The sequence below is a fragment of the Triturus cristatus genome, chromosome 11 (genome assembly GCF_964204655.1).
Source record: "Triturus cristatus chromosome 11, aTriCri1.1, whole genome shotgun sequence".
Classification (NCBI taxonomy): Eukaryota; Metazoa; Chordata; class Amphibia; order Caudata; family Salamandridae; genus Triturus; species Triturus cristatus.
In genome coordinates, this window is record NC_140594.1 from 926,194,919 (window position 1) to 926,218,278 (window position 23,360).

At 42.4% G+C, this 23,360-nt stretch overlaps 1 protein-coding gene across 6 annotated transcripts in view; it reads left to right on the forward strand.

Moving 5' to 3' along the window:
* The first annotated feature begins 1,090 nt into the window (after window positions 1-1,090).
* The window catches only part of GPR171 (G protein-coupled receptor 171), a 64,732-nt gene continuing 42,462 nt past the window's right edge, over window positions 1,091-23,360 (forward strand). For 2 of the 6 annotated variants that reach the window (XR_014970707.1, XM_085634897.1), the window contains exon 1: window positions 1,105-1,327. The gene's annotated coding sequence lies outside the window, so the exon portion shown is untranslated. Of the gene's footprint in view, window positions 1,328-23,360 lie in introns of all 6 variants that reach the window. The other 4 variants (XR_014970709.1, XM_085634898.1, XM_085634896.1 and 1 more) reach the window with 3 other exon arrangements.

Sequence of the window (23,360 nt, forward strand, 5' to 3'; positions counted from 1 at the left end):
TGCACAATACATTGTGCAGGCACGAGGTTAACATCTAGGTAATACAAGATTGTTGTTTCTGGGTTTGCACAGAGACATGTCCACTTAACTTGAGTGTCAGTTTTTCTCATATTACAGAAGCTGGTACAAGTGCACTGAAGCCTTCAAAGTGTGCACTAACTGTGGACAGCCCAGGATGTGGAGGATATAGTCAGGCCGCCCTCTTGGTACTCTTTGAGGGCCTTTTGGGAGGTGGGTAGAATTCTTTGTTACAGGGATCTCTGCCCCCCTCCAAAGGTAGGCTGGGAGCCTACATCCAAAGACAGCGACATTGCAGAGAGGAGGCCTTGAGGGTCCAAAGAAGGTAGGTGCAGTCTGTGCCTATAGCCACCACGGGAGGTGGGGGGGGCATCGATTAAAAGCGTGAACTAGGCGAATATATGTCGTTACTACGCATTCCGTTGCAACGCATACCTTTACCACGCATGCGTTACAACGGAATGTTTTTTCTACGCATTGCCTTTTCCTCGATTTTTCCTTTACCCTGCTTTTTCTTTTTTGGGGGGGGGAGACCCCCCCAAGCCCCTTTCTTCTTTTTTTGCCTTTTTCTTATGTCTTCGTCGACACTAAAAAAGGACTGACGCATTTTTTCGGATGAGGTAGACGTTGTTCCGTGATGACGTTGCTTGCGTGGTTAAGACGGTCGTAGAAGCAATATGCGTTGTGAAGACGTTTACGAGGTAAGTGTACCGTTGTAAACGTAACGCGTAGAAAATGCTTCGTGGTAAAGGCTGTTTCCCGAACTAGGCATGTCCATGGTGCATAATAAGGCCTCCAATGCACAAAGTTGCCTTGAGAGATGAAACAGCGCTATGCATTTAATGTATGTGCAGTCCATCAGTTTTTAATTACACACACCTTCCAAGATCTGAATTTCTAAAGCATAATTTTCGTCATAAAAACCAGATTTGTCGGAGGGAGGAGTTAAAAACGTTCAAGTATTTAATACGTGTTTGCCCTAGTGTGACCAAAATGACGGGTGCTGCTTGATTTTGGTGAAAAAAAGCCCACATGCGGTCTGGCTTTACGATCGCTCTCAAAAGGGAAGGGTGTTTGCGTTCCATTTCCTTTCTTCTTTGCATGCTGCGTCACAGACAGGCGCCTCTTGTTCCCCTTTCAGAATCGTTTTCTTTAAACTCCCACCCGCAAACCAAGAGTGAGGTAATTCGAGAATCTTTCTTGGTAACTTCCCAGTCTTCAGCACACCTAGCGCTGCGTCGTTTCCAGTATTCAGCAGACTGAGGGACCCACGCCGCGCCGTAAGCATGTCTCAACACAGGAAGTGAAGGTACTGTTCCAGCAGGTCTCATCGGCAGACAACTTTGCTTCAACCTCATATTGCGATAAAAGCAAATTGTTATTAGTAGGACTTTTTCTTAAAACGTTTCAGCTTAACTGCATAACTCTGAAATATAAATTAACATAGATTTTACTTTCTCTACTGTGCTATAAATCAGATTAAAAAAACATATGATAGAAGAAGCAGATGTATATTGAAAATGTGTGCAAAATAAGTCAAATGCCTGTCTGCACCACTCTCTGTGGATGTGTGAATGAGCAGCCATGAATTATCTTTCTGTGGTATCTCTGTGGCATCTCTATGGCAATGTCATGACCTTGAACCAACCTGTGGTGTTTATTTGTGCGTCCTTTGGGGCTTATTTACAAGCCCCTTGCGACGCCAATGCGTCACTTTCATAATGGGAAAACGTGACTCAATGGCGGCGCAATGGGCTTGTAAACAAGCCCTTTTGTGTGTAATCTGTTAATGCACTCCATTGCATATCTAGTTATTTATACATAATTTTAAGTTCCAAGTAGTGGTTCTGTCATGTTGTGTCTGAAGCTGTAACAATGTAAAATAAGAACCATCCACCATCTTCTGAAACTACAGCCCAATTAATGTAGCCTTACAAATAGACCGCAAATTGAACTACCTTTTTGCGCTTTTATCGATATTTTGCGATAAGTACTGCATGTCTGAAATGTTTCCCTTCCGCATTGACCCAGGAAAGACCTGGGGGCAAAGACAAAGGGAAAAATAAGTACTAGTAAAGTGGCAAACAGGTGAAAATCGGGTGAAGAAACTCAATATGTAATCTTGCCTCATTGTGAGGAGAAAAACTCGGAATGGAGCAGTAACTGAGTGCCCTGCCTTAACAAAGAGACAAACGGACACAGGAAGTACGGGAAATACGTCAATGAGTTCATGGCACCATACGCAAAGAAACAGATTTAGAGTACATCAAGGTGCACAAGGACATAAAACCGCCCTGCCTTTCCTGAGGTCAGACCAATGCTGTGTGCAGAACAGTGAAAGGTGAAGGAGAAGGGAGCAGACCATCTCATAAAGAGTGGTGGGTGGGTCATCATCCACAGTGAAACATGGCAAGTGCATGAGTATCCCTCCACCATACTCGCTCATATATTTTATCCAAATAGACAATGATAAATGATGCCTGACGGCATCACACAATCTGCGAACTTCCTGGTGCCACACACTGACACTCGTGTAAAAAAAAAGCACCCCAAAATGAGAACGGATGTCCTGTCTTCCTTGCTCAGATGCCATTGCTCCTTCTGCACCCCCAAAAAAATCCATCCATCCATTCATCCATCCATCCATTACCACCAACCCACCCACCCACCTATCTATCTACCTATCTACCTATCTACCTATCTACCTATCTATCTACCTAGCTACCTATCTATCTACCTATCTACCTATCTACCTATCTATCTATCTCTCTATCTCTCTATCTCTCTATCTCTCTATCTCTCTGTCTGTCCTTCCTTCCACCTGTCTTCCTGTCTGTCTGACTGTCCAAAGAAGATATTTAGCCAATGTATCATTTTGGGAGGGAACTCTTAAGCAGTCTGTGAGACTCAGGAACTAAACGTTTCATCTCCTTGTCAAAATGAAAGGTTTTCAGACCTTTGCTGAAACATAAAAAAGTTTCAGCTCCCAAAAATAAAGGCAGTGGGTTCCATAATGTGAAGCTCCCATTTCTTTTCCAAAAATGTTGGCAGGGGCTACAGAAAAGTAAATGAAGAAAGCAGAATTCATGTGGGATAAGGATGAAGACAATGTTCTTTAGGAGCGAGCAAGTACTGTGCTGAAAAACATGCCATCAAACATGCCAATCTCAATAAAAGTCTTGTATGTTTTGGGAGCGAATGTGATCCTGTATGGTGCTGAGATTTTTTTCAGACCACAAATAATATGAGCCATGTAATTTTACACTCTCAAGTTTATTTACTGTCTTAGTTGGCAAGGCAAGATAGAAATACAAAAGTCCACATGTGTCTAAACTGTATGTGAAAACAACAGAAAACATAGAGTTCCACCAAGCAAATGAAGATGGCAGAAACAGGACCTTCTGAACCCATTATATTTGTTCATTCAGAGACAATTTGAAAACCAATTCCACTCCATGAGTTTACCCTTCATCCTCAGGCGTAGGACACAGGACCACATATGGAACCCGAGGAAGAGGATCCCAATATTTGTGGCTATTTTTAGTGAGAAAAGTGTCACACTTTGAAGGGTTGGCTTTTAAGCTGCCCACAGTAGAGCAAATTCTTGACTATGAAGATGCTTCATTCTTATCAACAAAGGGGCATATTATCAAGAACGGCGTTAAAAATTATCGCTGGTTTAGCAGCTTCTTTTGGAATTCTCTGCGGCATATTATCAGGTCCATTATCGCCGCTTTAGCGGCAGTTGTCTGCCGCTAAAGCGGCGATAATTTTAACGCTGTCCTTGATAATATGCCCCAATGTGTCTTAGTCAAAGCTGAGAGGTTTAACAATACCGGTGCTCCCACATCACAGAGTCCTCAGGCCTGGGTAGATTATCGAACACAGAGCTGATCACTATCGCTACTCCCCTAGAAGCTGAACATGCTATTCTAGTAGCGATTGAAACACATACTATTTAAAATAATTCAACACCGTTTTCTTTATGTGACTTTGATTTGTCTAAAGAATCTGTCAAATTTGACTGTATTTTGGGACAGTTTAAATTATAATACATGCATCTCTGCCCTCCTCCGCGCCTCCCTCATGGCACCTGTGCTTACTTTAGTAATTCATGCCTAAAATGAAGATATATAAACTCTGTTTTTTAAACAAAAATCTATGTTTTAATATACAGTTAACATGAAAAGACCACCTGGTGTTGGGGCATGACATTTCCTCAAGGATGGCTGAACCTTCTATTGTATACACATGAACTATGATTATTTCCCAATATCTACAGATGTTTTCTGAATAATTAAAAAAAATCCCTATAGAAAACTAAGGCCATGCTGATGGAACACTGAAAAACCCTCTTCCTTACGTAGGTCTTTTGCTGATAAGCAAGCGTGGGAATCTCAAAGAGGCTTGTATGGACCATTATTTGCCAGGCTGAAGAACTCAGAGCCCAGAGGCCTGTGAGGCCATTGGTTCAGCAAAGTCCTACCTTCTGGTGAGGTGGGAGCAGAGTAAGATCTGGGCGCTTCAGGTTGAAACCCTGCAGCGTCAAGGGCTTCAAATCATTCAGAGACTGGAGCCACGTCACAACTTGTCACAGGTGTGTGGGGTAGGGCCGGCTTTAAAGCTGGTGGCACCGGGTACGACATGCCATATGGTGCCCCTCCCAATGACCACCTCTGCACTGGATTCCCTCACTACCACCCTTTAACAGTGCCCCTAAATTCTCCATAACCACTCTCTCTCTCAGATGCATTTAAATTGCCTTATTGCACCACTCATAGAAGTGTAGGTTGTCAGAGCACTTTACAGGAGAGGATGTGGCGACATGGTGCCCCTCCCAATGACCACTTCTGCCACGGATTCCCTCACTGCCACCCTTTAACAGTGCTCTAAAGTCTCCATAATCAATCTCTCTCTCTCAGATGCATTTAATTTGTTTTATAGTGCCACTCAAACCAGGGTAGGGTGTGAGAGCACTTTACAGGAGAAGATGTGGCACACCAGCCAGAGCTCCCAAATCGGGAGCTGGGGATCGGGGTTCAAGTCTCGGTGTTGGTGCAACACCCTGTGATTCGGGGCAAATCACTTAATCTCCCCGTGCCCATGGACAGCACCTGGATACTCTCATGGGTGATAAGCCACGCTATATAAATCTACAAACTTAATTAACTTAACTTACATCACACACATATTATACAGAGATAATCAATCATACGTGTATATATCAGTATATAAGAAACGTTACATACGATAGAGGATTACATGGTGTAGGAGTCACATGTCATCCATATTGGTTTCCCCTATAGTTTGAGAGTGCTTAATCTGGAGAAGCACAAACTTACACTTTAAAATGGAACACCATGGCTGGGGGTTCACTTTAATAATAAGAATTGATTTCTACCCAAATTAATCCATTTTGCAACACAAGGATAATGACAGACTGGGGTAAAAATCATAATGCACTAAACTATACCTTGAAGTTTTCATGCAGCTCTTTGATGATAGTTAATTGCTCACTGTTCTACATTAGGATTTTAACTTATAAACTAAGTAACAATAGAATCTCTCTGACAAAAGCAGTAACCTACTGACCTCTTACACTATATGCACTTTGTGATTTACATAGTACACATTCTTTGCAGCAGGCATATTAACCCTCCGCGCTACCTTATCATGAGTCAAAACTCTTCCACTAGACAAAACTCTGATCTCTCTCTCTTTTCAGGAAGAACATTGATCACCACAGTTATCTTGACGTTGTTATTGTTGCCTGAAAATTGCTGGAGGCAAAGAACACAGCAGCAGGTGCTTTTAAAAACCATAATATAGGGCTCCACAACTGGAATTCAGTGCCCGGTATGGTGGCACCAGTCGCCCCGCCCTGGTGCCAGTCCTGGTGTGGGGTCAGAAAGCCTCATTGACCCCACCTCACCCTGTGATGAGTTGTGAACGGATAGGTTTAGAGCGTAGGCGTAACGAAACTTGAGGGGGCCCCCCTGCAAGGTACGTGGAGGGCCCCCCTCTGAACTCTATCAGGAGCCCTCCTGCTGAAGTGCTGTGCTGAGGGGACCCCCTGGAGCTTGGGGGGCTCTGCTCTGCGGGGGCTGCGGGGGCCTGTGTTATGCCCCTGGTTTAGAGGCTGCGGTCAGCAAGCTGATGACATGAGCCGTGACACAGTTAATAGTCACAATTTTGATGGCACGCTGTGCCGGTTCCAGTACTCAGCTTCCGGCACTTAGAGCGGTGTGTCGCTCTCTCCCAACAGATGCTGAATAGAAGATAACTGCGACACTCGACGCTCAGTGAGGCAGCTGAGCTTACCATCCCTTATCCATGCAGTGGCAGCTGAGTCAGCTCATGCCCAAAGCAGAAGAAAACTAAAGCTGCAGGTATTTATTTAAAAGATGAGTGACCTAGCAAAGCTTTCTAGAGCCCAGCTGATAACAGACCAGGCTCTGTGCTTGACCCAAGACCAGTGTGTGCAGGCCCAGGGTCACCTTTCTTTTGTAGGTTAAAGGATTGATGGAAGTGCATTTAAATTCTGTTGAAAGGGTTTAATAGCCACATGTGTTTTATTTAAGATACTTAATGGGTCTTTCAGCCCATCTCACTGCAGAGTTAAAGAGAGGAATAAGATAAAGAAGCTTTTGGTTCATGTTTTCAATCTGTTGGCCTTCAAAGAGGGATGACCTGATAGACCGGTAAAATGTCATAAAAACCGTAACTAGGATCCTTTCTTCCATTTATTACTATCACTTATTTTAATCTGCTTCATTATTTACCAACCCAGCCCTGCCCAGTCGTAAAATTAGCCCGCGTCTCTGCAGACTTGTTCAGCTACAGCCTGCACATGTTTTTGTAGCCTTTATTTTCGGTTGTTTTTGCAGGGTTCCTTACTTCTCTGCGAGCTGCTGACTTAGGCCTTGATTTAGAGTTTGACAGATAGGAATTTATTCCATCAGAGCGACAGAGTAAAGTTCCCCGTTGGTCTGAGCGAGTACCCCCCTGACAAATTCTGATATGTCTGCCAGCCCAGCACACATCACTTGCATTTATATACTGGAACCACCATCACAAAGTTTGCTATAAATGCTTTAAACGTTTGATGGACGGCTCCATCAGAATGACAGCGGTACGTCAAAGTTTTTTTTATTTTCATATAGAAAATCCCAAATTTGAATTGAAAAAAAACCCAACAATGACCCCCCCTACCATGGAAATGTCTTCCATGGCGTAGGGTTCATGTTGCAGTTTTCACTGCCCTACTGTGACGGACACTGAAAACTGGCCATGTGTTCACCCAATCTAATTAGGGCAGGCGACCAAATGGCCAAACCTCCAAAGGCCCTTGTTCCACTGGTCCATCAGTGGTTAATTTGTCAAATAAAAATTGCCGGGGCTCTCCTCAGGAGGCAGCGCTAGCAGGAGAAATGTGCTGGGGCAAACTGCCTCCTGACGAGAGCCCTGGCACTGATTATTCTGGAGAGGATTTGGCCTAATGGCTACAGCTGCTGATTTCGGAGCTGGGGAACAGGATTCGAGTCTCGGTGTGGCTCAGCATCCTGTGATTCTGTGGAAAATCACCTGCCTTCCAAAAGAGTGTGTCCTTAACTGGTGCTATAAGCACCGGTGCTGAGGATTAGGTGCCGGTGCTGAGCACTGGAAAGCACCTGCTCAAATTAAGCACTGTGGTCCATCGGAGGTGTATGTAGGTGGTGGAGATGTAGCAGGTTCCACCTTCCAAATACTCAAGTACCAAATCAGACCCTTAGTGTCAAACAAACTTTCACTTTTTGGATAATGGTGCTCTGACCATTGTTTGATGTAATAAAATTCAAAGTCTTCTTTGAAGAGCTCTCCATCTTCATATGGAGATTAAAGGGAAACTTTTGTTACCTTTCTGCTACCAAATCGCTTGCTACTTAGCCATGCGGGCACTAGTGCTGAGGGTGCATGCCCTGTTGTAATTTATCACCAAAAACACAAGTGCAAACCGCTGACAAGATGGCTTGGTGAGCTGAAGTATTGTCCCTGGAACATTTGATTTTCGGTAGCTCACTAATTTGAATTGTGTGATTCAGACTTTTATCTTTTCGAAGGTCAGTAAGCTCAATGACTTTAAAATTGTTAATAGTAACACCAGGCATTTACTTGTCGCAGAAAAAGGAGAAGTGCATTATGACGCGCTATATGTAAAACAAGTGATTATATAGTTTTGGTCCTGACTGGAATAGCCAGGTGCGATAATTTGTTCTAGGCCCACCCAAAATGCAGATAAGTGGAATTCACTTATTTTAATCACAAATTAGGCTAATTCTCATTGCAAGGAACTAATCATTGAACAAAAAGCCACTTTAAATTAAGGAAAGATTTGATAAGCCTTAGTTGTTCGATCCAGTCTCACTCCTGATCCTTTGGAGAATGCCTGTTTACTCCCATGTGTGAATTCCAGAGGTATCACCAAATCTGAAACCAAATCATATAAATTGATCCAGTGGTCATCAATTTTATAATGTGTCACTCAATTCCTCTCTAGTATTGAACAGGCATTTACACCTACCATCTGGTACAGGATGTTGTGTTGGCATTGGTCAGTCACTTTTTCACTCATTGTTGGTGCAAATGTTGCTCCAAATTGCCCCTTAGAGATCCAACAGTGCCTGGAGCTATACACAAATACATAGCACCAGTGCAGTATGCTTGTATTGATACCTATTATTCACTAAGTAGGTTTGTCTGCTGTAATGAGAATAAGATTCCTGGTCATACTACCTGGTAAATAGAGTGCCCTTAAACTCAACAGTAATATTCATTGATTGCTTATATTGTTACAATAAGTTGACTTAAATTACCACACGCATAAGATGTACCAGTATAAGACTAGGAGCCAGTTTCATAGAAAAATAAAGTGGTTAAGGGCTATTAGACCTACCATCCTTGGCGTGGTTTTCCCCCTTATCATTCACCTTCATACATATTGTTTGCTGTTTTTTCTGGCTTTAGGACTCTGCGCATGTTACCATTGCTGACCAGTGTTAATTGCTTGTGCTCTCTTCGTAAAACATGGTAGAATTGGTTTATATTCAATTGGCATATTTAATTTACCTGCATGTCCATAGTAAAGAGGCATTACCTGTACCCAGGGCCTGTAAATTACATGCTACTAATGGGCCTGCAGCACTGATTGTGCCACCCACTTAAGTAGCACTTAAAAGATGTCTCAGGCCTGCCATTGTAGCCTATGTCTGCAGTTTTAAATTGCCATTTCAACCTTGCTAAAATGCACCTTTATGCCAGACATAATCCTTCCTTTTTAATACATGTAAGTCACCCCTAGAGTAGGCCGTGGAAAGCCCAGAGGGCAGGGTGCAGCGTATCAAAAAAGTTGGACATGTGCCTTTTAGTTTTACATGTCCTGATAGTCAAAAACCCATTCATTAATTTTTCACTTTTGCAAGGACTACTTCTCCCATAGGTTAACATTGGAGTTCCCTTATTACATTTAATAAGCTCTAACTTCCAAACGGGAACAGGTGACTCGATGTTTGGTGTTTTTGGATTTGTAATGAAAAACCCTAACCTATGGGGCAGTTGGTTTTTAAATTGCAATTTTGAAAATGCCGCTTTTAGTTGGCATTTCCCTGCCTTAGTCTTTTCTTCCTAGAGCCTTTTTCTGGGTCACGACTCGGTATAGTTGACAGTTGGGCTTTGTGTATTCCTCCTAGACAGCCAAACAAACTTGGGAGCAAGGATATGCCTGGATGGGTCATCATTGGCAGGGTAGGAGGGAGGAGCTAGACTCAGCTCCACTTACACTTGAATAGGCTGTGGCTTGCCTCCACACAAACTACTGCATACCACTAAAACTAGTCTGGAGCCAAGGGCAAGGAAGAGAGGGTGCCTGTGTACTTCAACGGCAAGCCTTTAGGAGCTTCTCTCAAATTAAATAGCGCAACTGGGTATAGATACTGGAGCTCAGACACCAACTCCTCAGTAATATTCCGGAGCTGTGGATACTCTGCCAGGAAGAAGGGCTGATGTGCTGCTGACAGGACTGTCACTCTGTTGAACTGCTGCCATGCTGTGCTGGCAAGCTGCCTGTTGTCCTCTTGACTGTGTGAGAAGGACTAGACCTGCATCTGTTGAACCCAGGACCACTAGTGTGGCTCCAAGAGCTAGTTGGCTGGCCTCTTTATATGAGCCTCATGGACAGACGGCTCCAACAACCTCAACCCCAGCACCTGGATTCTGCGAGTCCTCCCTGCCACATGGTGCCACCCCAGTCCTGGACCCTTGGAACTGAGCCCAAAGTGCTTTGCCAAGCTCTGTGAATCCAGCGGAACTGATGCATATCCTCTGCTTCATTGCGCAAACCCCAGCAGAACTGACGCATTACCGCTGCTCTGTGGATTGGCCCTCTCACAAAGACCCACATTGCCTCCGCAGCCCCTAGCCTTTTCAGAACCACTGCTGTATGATGCATCCTCGGTACCGGCCCTCACATCCCTCATTGATGGCAGCCTCGACGATGATGATGGACTCCGCATCACAGCATCCCATCTCCTCGGAACCGACACATCGCCCCAACTGCATAACACTTCCTCAATGGGGGACTTTACATTGCAAGCTCTCATTTACAGAGTCATCGACGACAACCCAGGCCCTCGCATTGCAGCCTCGCAGCACCTTGGAATCGTTGCATTACTTCTTCTGTGTGACACATCTTCGACACGGATCCAAGCAACACTCCACAATCCAAGGTCTAAGGTACTGTCCAGCGGGCCTAACTGGGTCACAGCAAACAGCCTGTGCTCTATCTCAATTTGCCTAAACTTGTGACTTTGTCCCTTTTCGCCGTGACCAGATATCCACATTTGGCGATTTGTGCATTTTGGCGCTATTGTCACTAAAATCTTTAAAACTGCAGATCACCAGTTCCACTGATTGGAGATTTGCTGTTTTGGTCTTTTTTCATTTATTAAAAATAACTCTACTCTTCTAACTTGGTGTGAGATACTTTTTGTATGGTGGGTTTCGCTTTATTACTGTTTGAAGTGTTCCAAAATACTTTACGCATTACCTCTAGGTTAATCCTGACTGCTCTGTGCCAAGCTACTAGAGGGTTGAGCACAGGTTAATTTAGGGTCGACTTGTGCCATACCTTGACAAGGATCATTGTTGCTGCTGAACCAGGGCTCAGACCCTGTCAGCCAACAGCCCCAAATTCTTACAAGGGTCCATTTACACAATGGCTGGTTTCAGGTCACAGAGATATCAGGGCCAGGATTACTGAATACGGCTGGTATTTTCCGAACGCAATCCAGTCATCACAAGTTTGTTCCGGAAAATGGTAAATAACCATGCAGACTCAGGAAAACAAAGTCCTTATCCACATGGCAAATATAGTCACATTTACTACCTGCTCTGAGTAGTTGGTTAATCTAAACCGGTGACCAAGGAGCAGTAGGGGTTGAAGGGTGCAAGGTCAGTAGGGTTTTTTTCTGGGCAGGGAAGGCCATTGTGTGCATATTGAATGCTCCCTGTGATGTTGGTTGGGAGAAGGGATGAGTTTTACTAGCAGTTTTACTAAATGTGGATTCTCGCCTAGTAAAATCGGCTACTAGGTTTCCGCATCTGATAGTCATGATGGGGTTCTGAGTAAGACGTGTTGGTGTACAATGTTCACAAAAAGATGTGTAGTAAATATTTTACTTTGTAATGTTTTACTTCCCTTATACCTGTTATAGATGGTCAGCAATGTGAAGGACCAATGTAACCATCAGTTTTACAGTGTGAATATTTTATGTTTGTGATAAGAATTCATATTTCTATGTACATTCTGCATAAATCCATCAGTTTCTATTCCTAAAGATGGATATTCATTACTTTTCAAAGAAATTTTGTTCAGCAAAAAACTGATGGGTATTAATGGTTTTTCAGAGAATGCGCTTAAAACAAAAAATAACAATCAATAAAGATGCGCATACCTACACAATAACCTGATACATGTCAGCAATAAGCAACTAGCCCTACAAAGAAGAGGCAAGGTACAACACACAAGTTACAGTAGTAAACAGAATAGCAGCAATAAATGCTGCCTGCATAATATTAAACAGCCTCAATGAAATATGTGTGGCAAAGGGTCTATTAAGTGTTGGCGATCTTTGGTGGAATACCATGTGAAAATATGAATACGTGTTAAAGATGACCCTAACGATTCTGAAATTCTACTTGATAAAAAATGTCATGTGTGCCTGAACATTTTATGCCCTCAATTTGCCCCTATGACATAGGCTTGAACAAATCTGGCACCAGGGATCCTAAGTGCAGAATGACAAGCAAGGTTGTAGGCTAAAGAAACAAATACCTTTTTCTTGTTCCTGGTATATTGCAAACGGAATTGCCTTAAAACAGTCGAAACATATCAATTACAAAAAGTAAGGCATAGGAAGAATAAGAAACTTGCTCAAATTCCCACGATTTGTTGAAGGAGGAAGCTAGAATTTCACACAGCTCTCAAAGGGCCAGTTTCACAATGTTTTTTACATGCTTAAGTGCAGGTTTTCGCATGTGAAAAAAAATGCTGTCATCAAATAAAGCTGTTTTTATTTGAGTAGCATTGTGTGTGGAAATTCACCGACTCCTTTGGAAAAAAATTCTGCACTTTTAAACTGACTCTTCTACAGTAAATAATGAGTGTGAGATGTGGAAAAAAGTAAGCCAACTATGTGCAGAGACATCACTGGAATTCACATCATCCATCTGCACAGGAAGTGACATCACTCGTTTCTCACCAAAACCATCTTTAAAAGAAGAAACCAAGCAATAGCACTTTATTTCCCATCAACCATTTGCATATGAAGCAACGCCAGATCTTGTCTTCTCCCTACTTTACTAAACTCTTCAGGGCATCCCTTCACCCACTTGCCCCAATTAAGGGTGGGCATAGCAAATTATTGCCTGTTCAGGCCTTTTACGGCCACAAAAAGTCTTGTGCCAGAACTCCTGTTCTATTGAAACATAGAAGGTAAGATAAAATCATGTGCATCACCCAGCAACCCATACTGCCAATCTCACAATCGTACCCAGATGTTCATGATGTAGACGCTCACATTGCATTCACACAAAACATAGACACAACCTCATACACATCTGAATCTTTACCACACACCCCAAAAATGCAGAACTCATGCTAATTAACTCACACTGAAGTATCCCCTGCACCAGACCCCACAGACCTCATCACCTCCAAGTTTGACACCCTCTTGATGACAGGAATTCGATTCTTGCTCACATCCTTGCACATTCTCGATGGCCTTTTTCCAACAGGCCATAATATTGATCAAGGGAGGAGGCATCACTCCAAATTTCTTCCTTGTCCTTTACCCTAGACAAGCAAGTAACACTCAACTCCATGGAGCTGCTCAAATGCCATTTCCCACTCTCTGCAACTCATACTGCTCCCTTCCACCTCATCTGAAGGCCTCATGGACAGAACAAGGACATTGTTGAACAATTCTCAGATCTTCTTAATGCCTCATCCATCCAACATGCCCACATAACCCTCATGGTTGACTTCAACCTCCTAGACAAGGCAAGCTAAAAAACATCCAAGATGCACCCTCTTCCTCCTCATTGAGATACTTTACATGGTACAGCATTTCACACAAACAGCACATGGAATGCCATATCTTCAACTTTGTCCTCTCAACATCACCAACCATCCAATGCAAACCACCCATATCCCTGGACTGGACTGTCACTTTGCAAACCCCTATCTCTCTGCTCAGCATCATACCAATAAATCAAGGTCAACACAAAAAAGAAGACCAAACATTCAGATCCTTCAAATATATTTCCATAGGCAACATAATCTCTTACCCTGTTATCTTCATGTCCTCTGCCAACACCCGTCTAAACAAATTCAACAATTTTTTGGAAAGCTGTGTGAACATTCACACCCCACATACAACACCCAAATGCAAGCCAAAGCCTTCAGCACTTGGGGACACAACCTGCTGCTGGACCCACCTACTCCTGACTCAGGGCCGTTTCTACCATTTGCCTAGGGCGGCAAAAGGGGCATTTAAAAAAAAAATTGTGAATGCATAAAATGCCCACTGGAACAGTCTGCATTCATTTCACAGAAGTAGCAAGTTAAGTTCTTTTCATAATTTCAGTATTGTAAAGAAACCATAGGGAACCCATTTCATACCCTTTAAAAGCAGTTTAAATAATGTCACCATTCTCGTGTAGACACATGGAAAAGAGTACACATGTAAGTGAATATTAAAAAAGTAAGCTACAAATATATTGTGTTTTAAATAACATCACTAAGTTTGCAAGGAACACTTTGCAGTGCTCCAAGTGACAAATGTGAAAGTAAAATAGAAAGAAAAACGTGGAGAAGTGGAGATAGAGGGGGTCTTCAGAGATAACACAGCGGAAAGGAGCACAACATACAGCACAATAAGCTCTTTCTTAAAGTGTCAAACAGAATTTCTTCCCAGAATCCATGCTGTAGATCACTGCAACTTATTGGGAGACTCAATCTGTATGAGCAGTAAGGAATCAGGGCCTAGATTCACAAAAAGTCATTCAGAGATGGGCTGCACCATAAAAAGTTGTACTGTACTATGCAACTATTGTCCTCATGGTCCGGCAGCAGCACCTGTATGTGAGTGCAAGGGCACCTGCTTGTACATGCTACACAGTGCACCCTAGCATAGTGGTGTGTGGAGCGGGCCGGCGGTACCAGTGTGTGGGTCCCCAGGGCCGTCAATCTTGTAGCGCGGGAAAGCGCTAACAATGACGGCCCTGGGCATCATTTTTGGCCAGTCCCCGAGCAGTGCTTTATGCAGCAGCCAGTGAAAGTGACTAAGTCTCACACGTCGCACCACCCTCTCTCTCGGCGCGCGGGAGATGGACTGTTTGTGTCGGCTGCTCTGGTGCCTAGGAAATAAAATAACCGTGTCAGGTAATTGATTTATAATTCATGAATTTCATTTGTTTTTAATCAGTGCAAACAGGTGGCTAATAGCACACCACACATAAAATAATTTATGGTGCCAAGAGGCTTATTTTTATCATCACGTCAATCTGAAATTCTTTTTTGTGTTTTCACCCCAAAATTTAGGATCTGGTCTTATTATGGTCTGGAAATAGTGAAAAAAAAACGAATAGCCATTATTTATTTACTAACCTGCAATAAAAACAAGTTCACATTGTATTCTGCCTCTTGCACTTTATCTTTTAGGGTTGTTTGTCACGATTTATGTGGCGAGACATAGCGGCGGCTAGATATGAAGCGTGTGATGCTTGACCTGCGTGAATAAAATCAGATAGCAAGATTTTCCAATCAACCTGGTTCTAGAGTCTATTTGGCAACTTTATATGATTTACCACTCAAATGTACCCAGGCAACTATTGTACCGCACTGTGATATTCTGCGGCTACATGTGCGCTCTATACGCCCACTTACAAAACATACATCGCTAATTAAATTGTGCCTTGGGCTTAGATAATAGGTCAATATTACTCAACACAAAGGCACTCCTTTTTAACTTGGAAAAATAAAAGGCTGAATAGACTGTGCAAATATTTAAATTTGTGACCAGCTAACACTGCAGATCTCTGCAGCAAGCGGTTAACCTACTCAGCCATTTTGCCATGTGCTCTTTGATTGTTGGTGTTATTTATACTCAGGGCCACTTGAAATTAAGCCGCAGGGGGTACCAAATTATGCAGAGAGTTGGCTAAATTATGGGTCAAAAAAAGGCAAACTATGCGACATAACGAGGCACATTTTGTGATCTAATGCATTAATTCTTCTAGCCTGGATGACAGGGGGAGAGAGTGATGGTTGTAAAAGGGAGGGGGCAGCATTTTTCAATTCTTGCCTAGGACAGCAAAACACCTAGAAACGGCCCTGTCCTGACTCCACAGAAAAGAGCAATGTCATCAGCCTCTTCTTCAGTGAAGAAATACAGAGTATCCAACAGCACATCAACGGCTCCAAACCTGCTCATCCCACTCCTTCCTGTAAAATCCCACAATGGTGAGCCTTCAAAGCCTTATCTCTCCTATTTATCGCTGACATACTCAAATCGTTCAAAGCCACTTCTGATAAAGATGATGTCTTACTATAAGAAATTGGGTTATTGGTTGAGGGGGTTGGAAGCCCCACTCAGGCAACAACCACAATCCTTTTTAGGGTAAACCACAAAAGTGACAAAATTAACCTGTGCTGAACCATCGGATAGCTTGGCAGAAAAGCAGTCAGTAGTTATGCAGCAACATTAATAAAGTGAAAACACAACACAAGAAAAATAGAACACCAATTTAGGAAGTAAGGTATAATGTAATAAATAAAATTACACCAAAACAAATAAAAGTCCAATCAGTAGAACTGGAGTAATGAATTTCTAGATTTTTAGTGAAAAAATAGCGCTTAAATGATGAAAGTGTGGAAGACTGTCGCAAAGTCAAGAGTTCAGGCCAATCGTGGTGAAGCACAGTTAGGCTGCATGTGGTGAATTTGGCCCAGTGTCGGCTCACCTTTGGACTTAAGAAGAAATTTCAAAGAAAAGTTACTGAGAAGGAAAACGTTAGCGGGACAGGGCAGCGGGCGGGGTCCATGGAAAAGAGATTGTCACCAGAGAGCCCCGGGAAGTAGTTTGCTGAAGATTTCTGCCTTCAGACCTTGTCACTTTTTTAAAGTCGAAAATCTCCAGCAGGACAAAGCTGCAGGCTGTAGCCAACAATGGCTCCAAGAGGGCGGATACATGTGGTAGCAGTCCAGCTGTGCTGGATTTACTGCTGCGGATTAGAATAGCATGCACCACCATGGTGTCAGGCCGCCCAGTGATTCATCTGGGGGTGATTGGTGTGCAGGTAGATGCCAGTCTTGTGTCAGCTCTCAAGCCACTTTCTAGTGAAACAAACAAGTCCCAACTTTTAGGGTTAATCAGTTAGTCCGGAGCAGCACCTTCATCGCCACTACCAAGGGTCCAGGACTAGAAGGGCCTCACTTGGGAGCAGAGGCCAGGCACAGGGTTCAAGGTCTTAGGTGTTTGGTAAGTACCTATAGCTCACGCACGAGCCAAGCAAATTAGCCCATGGAGTCACTCTAGCAGTCCTAGGTTCAAGCAGCAAGGCAGGCCTCAAGCCACATGGCAGTCCTCTAGTGGTACAAGGCAAGCCTCAAGCAGCCGGTCATCCCTCCAGAAGCAGCAGGGCAGTCTCTGAGGTACAAGACATGCCTCAAGGAGTAGGACAGTCCTCTGAGGATACAAGGCAGTTCTTCTGATGTGATCCGGAGGTCCAGGAGTGTGCTGAAGAGTTGGTCCGAGGATGGACTATTTATACCTTGTATTTATTTATTCATTTGTTTTTATTTAACCAACTTTATTCCATTGAATAATCCAATGAACATGATTAGAGCAATCCCCAGAAACCTAAAGTTTGTAACAGTGCCCAGTAAAAAACTCTTACTATACCAAAGCGACATCCATCAGCAGGGCACTCTACACGCCACTGTTCAGGCAAAGTGTGGTTCTGGGCTAATCTTCATTTGTTCTGTAAGTATACTGTATGAAAGTATACATGAAGCAGGCTTATAGTATAGTGGAAATGTAATATATTTGTTTTCTTTTTCTACAACATCCTGTGCGAAAATAAAATCCATATAGTTTGTATGATGCGATATTTTAATACTCAAGTGAAGCAAGGGGATGTTTTTATTATTTATAAATGTTATGTGTTTTGTGTTTCTTTGTATAAACCAATGAAGAAATGTGTATGGGTCAGCTCTCTTGTTCTACATTTTAACAATGCATAGACTGATCATCTTTAGCAATTGTTTTTTTTGTCAAGTTTCTGTTTCAAGCTGATGTGGGTTTTCATCAGCTCCAGACAACCACAATAAGCTCAGAGTCTGTCGCAGCAAAAAAAGCTGTTTTCCGGTGTTGAGTCCTGTTGTAAAACTGCATTTTGAATTGTTTAAAACCTCCGGCTGGTAAATATTTCAGCTAAATCTTTTGCAAGCCTAACTATATCTTCATTTGTGATTAAATTCAGAAATTTATACTAAGTCCTGCACGGAATATATTCTAATGTGCCTCGTATATAATTTTTGGCATCTCGCCTTCATGAAAAAAGAATTTAGATTTCATCACAGTTAAAACGAATCACCTCAGATTAATTCACAATGTGCTAAAGTCCATCTGACTTTTTTCATCCTAATGAATTGGGACAGGATGGACGGAGAGAGAGAGAACTGTAGTCAATCCCTCTCTTCCTGAAGTAACATACATTGTGGTTGCACAAGAACCTTTCCCAAGAAATAATGCTCAAAGATGCCAAAAAAAGATAAAACAAGATATTGAATCTGAAACAGTCAACAGGCGACCTTATATTTGTTTTACTAAAAGTTTTGAAGCCATTCCTTTTGTTGAATAGTCAGTCAAGTCACTTCAAGAGACCACCATAGTGACGGTAATGGGGGCTTATTGGACCTCTGGCACTCCTCCCATCAGCTAAAGTAATGACTAGTGTGTAACCCCTGCATCCCACCCTCTGCAGATCTAACTCTCCTCTGGCTGGTTGGCACCAATTAATGAATATATCTCAAGTTTAAATCTAGGTTTCACCACTGCAGACCTAGCTTCACAATTTGACTTTTTCTCTACACCATTGCATCAGAATTACAAAAACTCTTCGTATTCCTATTATTTTTGTCTACTTACAGCATAAAATCTCCCTTGGCAGAGAAACCTTCACTTGTTACGTTCTTTGGTCAAGAACTTAGGAACTAATTATGAGCTAGGTGGAATTCTGTTCAGGGATACCCTACGTCTGGAATTACCATTACCAGGCAAAATCTCAGCATGGGAATTCACCTATTATAGCCTTAATCAGTTGTTAAAGGCCCTGAACCCGAGTTACAAGCTTGAGCCACAGGCAAGGGTATATAACAAGGCAGAGGGCCTTTATCAATCAGTATAGTCCACAGCAGAAGGGCTATGATGGTTTAAGAAAACTCTACCAACTAAGGGTAGAATGTTCTAAATTAAAAGGGAGAAACATAAAAACAAACTTTGGTATGCTGTAGCTCCAGTTGTATACCAGCCATTATAAGCCTGGAGCTACTCCATTGCTTTCGATGGAACTCTTAACATTCCAAAGTTATAATACCAGTTAGACACATCTGAATGGCAGATTAGTTAGCACATGGAATTACCAAGTGAAATTCTTCCTGGTATTCCGTATTCTGAGGATTTTAACACTCCCATTATTTCCATCTGCTCTTAGTAGGTGGTAAATTGGAGCAGTGCCTTCTCCACATGGAACAGATGGCGGGAGCGGGGCAGGCAGGGTAGGGGGGAAGGGAAGAATAGTTTTGACAAAGTGGACACTTGCATGTTCCTCCCTTGCAAAGAAAAAGTTTGCCAGAGACTGGGGAATGAAGCTTGACTGCTGTTGAAGCTAAAACCTCATGTGATTTTACTAGCTGGAATTTCTAGGTAGTAAATTCAGGTCTGATGTTCCCTGCATCTGGTAAAACTTGGTGCGGGAACACTGGGACAGTCGTGATCAGACAGAGCACAGTTCCACGCAGGAATTTCACTCCTGGTGACTAACAGCTCCAGCCTCGAGCTTTATCAGCCTATGTGATGGTCATGGTCTTTGATATGGAAAAAAAAAATATAACAAAAAATTGCTTGGATTATGTCCCATGTTACCTCTACTCTCAAAGGGTCCATTCGATAGTTGTCACGCCCCATGTGGGTGCTAGTGTTGAAAAGCCCTATGGTGTATATAGGGTTGTGACAACGTATTGTTTAAAACACTTTGAGTTCTGACAATCTGCCTTCTGGTGCACTCTCTGACTCCCCACCTGTCATGGCTTCTAACGTCACTACTATATGAAAGCAATGCATCATGTTCAGACTGCATTTTTCAGCACAAACGTTTAATTTGGGTGGTTTCTTCTGCATCTAAAACCTTAATGTCACTCTTAAACTTACTTTGCAAGCAAATTCTGACTCCCTACACTGGATGAATCATCCTATTAACATTTATCTCAACACTCACTGCAAAAGCCCTTCCCTATTTGTTCCCTCTATTAAAATGTTTCTGTTAACTACCATCTTTGATTCCTACATGCAACAATTGTTTGTTTTTACCTTTCCGTTCACTTCCCAGTTCTTCTTAAATATATTCAGCTGAAGACTCGCATAGCCAGAAAACAGATGTCGAAATGGATATGTGATGCAAACATTTTTCTATAAAACAACTCAAGCACACCTGCAAAAAGGTGCCTACTCTCTCTGTCAGGACTGCCAACAAAGTGCCAGAACTTATGTGCAGGACCAACCTCCTTTTCCTGCACCCATTGTGGTGGATTTCAAGAGGGCTCATGCACAAGAGCTTCCATTTTACAAGTTCACGTTTAAACTTGACATCTTTTTAGACAGTTACATTTAACATACTTTGCACATACGTGCTCAGGTACTCAGAAAGTGTTCTGCTTGCAAAGCACATTTCTTCGTAAGCATTGTATCACCACACTGTACATTCTGTTCAAGAATAAAGTACACTGAGCACACTGCCTTTGTATTGTGTTGTCTGTTTGGAAACAGCTCTGTATCGGTAAGACAAATAAGAACATTGACAAAGGACCTCAGATAAAGTGAGAACAGAACTGGCTTTGATTATATAAGCTGCTTCTGAGCTTTGGCTCCTCAGAGGAGCACTTACATGAATTATCTTGGGCGTTCCCCTGTGACTGATTGCCAGCCTTGCTGACTTCCATCATTATCCGGAAAAGGACGGCGGCCTGTTCTACACCAGACTGGCTTCCTGATATATCACTCATACAGGGAAATGGGGAGATAAGCTGCTCCAAGAGATCTGGCAGAATACACTTCTTACTATGCTCTCTATAGTATAGTTAGTGATAGGTAGGATTATTCTTATGATATATTTTTGTATATATTCATAGAATCATCACAGTGTTATTTTGGCCAAATTATTCATCTTCTTCACCATTCTTGTAATGCTGGTGATACTGTTTTGTTTCCTTCTACTGATAGAAACAGCAGCTCTTGCATTTTACACAAGAATCCAATTGCTTCAATAAATGTTTAAATGCCAATTTGTGTCTAGTGTCTCCATTTGTGCTTGCCTAAGTTAACTAGGATAGGGTGGCTCTGTTGCCACGATTTCCTCGGGGGAGTCAGACTGGTCATGTTCTAAGGTTGCAGGCACCATCTCGTACTCTATCAGGTTTAGAGGTCCAGATGCCTCACTGTGAGCTAGCCAGGAACTGGGCCAACATACGCTGATGATATGGATGGACTCATTCCCCATATTTTGACGTCTATGTTGTCCATACTTGATTAGTAGGAATGGTACAACACCATCCAAATACCAAACAGCTTGAGCAACCCTTCATGCTCTACTTACTTGTACACAAAACAAATTACTACAGCCATCCTCAGACAGACCCAGAAAGGTTTCCTGACCTTCCTGCCAGGCAGTTATATTATTGCAACCATTACATCATCTGTCTTCCAATGGTGAAGTATCCTTAAAGCCATTACAATCACCATAACTCTCAGATATGGCGGTAACACAAATTTGTTTCTCAAGCTCTGCAACTAACTAAGGTTACACATTTTTGTAAACCTATGAGTGAAAATGTTTTCAAACAGGGTTTTCCAGTAAAACCTTACTGTAAACAGTTTTTTGGGATTTATTTGTTTTTTGTTGTTGTCATTTTATCTTTAACTGTGGGTTCTTGTTAAGACTATTTTTTATAAAAACCTGTCTATACCATATTTTCCCACAACCTTCTAACAGTATGTAACACATTTGAAGTTTGTAAAGTCTTGAAGAAAGCTTTTGTTGAGGGAAATGTTATAACTTTGCACACCAATAATTTCAATTCACACACCACACTTACCAAGAGTCTCTGCTGCCTGGCTCTGCATCTATGTGTCTACTGAATGTGCCCACCTTAATATGAGACAAAGCGTTGCCCATCCAATGTTTTCACCCTTTTGGGGCATTTGTTCATTCAAAAACAATTCAATATCAATGATCCACTAAGTCTCAATATAATGGGAAGGATGGAAAAACACAGTAGCTGCAAATAGCTCTAGAAATCTGAAATCAAAGTGGAAACAGACACCGATTTCATTGCTGAAAATAATTTGTTTAAAGATTCTCTAGTCTTCCTTTCTTTTATCCATCCCATTTTGCAGGCCCTGGGTGCCTGGCACATCCCACTCATTTAGACATCATATCCCATGTCAATTTAGGTAACTTTGGTCACTGCTCATTTCTAAACACTCATCCTCCATTACTGATTCCAGATGTCCTCCAACTGTTAGTTCATTAAGGCAAGGTTAATCCTCTTATTTTTTCCACTCTACCACATGGGCATAAATTCACCAAAATGCATGAGTTGCGGAAGTGACATAACAGGCCATTTAAACTTACTTTCACTCAAACTTGTACAACAGACTCTCATCCACAAGCACATCCACAACATATACTTTAAAGCATTTGTTACTTACCTCAGCATCCAGGGAGGGTCATATTACAGCTAATTGTACTCCATTTTTTATTACACTAATAGTAAATAATATATATATATATATATATATATATATATTTATTCACTATTGGTGCAATAAGAAAATTGACAGTGAAAGTGGAGCTCCAACCAACTTCCATAAGGATGAGTTGCCCCTGTGCTGTGTTCCTGGCACTGATTTTGCCACCTCTGATCTGAGGCGAGGGGTCCCAAAGGCAGTGCCAGGGGTCACAAGGGGCTAGCCAGGGGTCGTACCTGCGAATCCTAAATGAAGTCCATGCTCTACCCCGCTCCATCAGCCTTTCAGTGTTATATCGAGCTATTATTTTTCCCAAACCATTTACCAGTCAAAGCATGCCACAGCACCAGTTCAGGCAGCACACTCAGCTTAGCAGTCACTATATAATATTTAACTTGTAGAAATTCACTTAGTTTTGGAGGTAACCTAAGGACAGCAATGTAGGTAACTTTCTTACCACATCGCAATGTTGGAAAGGCCCAACTGCAGGTATCCTAGAGATCTCCCAGACAATGCTAAACATGATGCATCACAAGCAGCCTGTTTAATTAGAGGCTTTCAAGGATATAACAGAACTATTCCAACTCACAGACAACTACACTGACAACATCTGAAGGCAGCACTCATCACATTCAAAACATACTGAAACATACACAAGGCCATCAACACCAATACAAAAACATGCCTAGCAATCAAGATCAAAACCTTTGGCAGAGCACA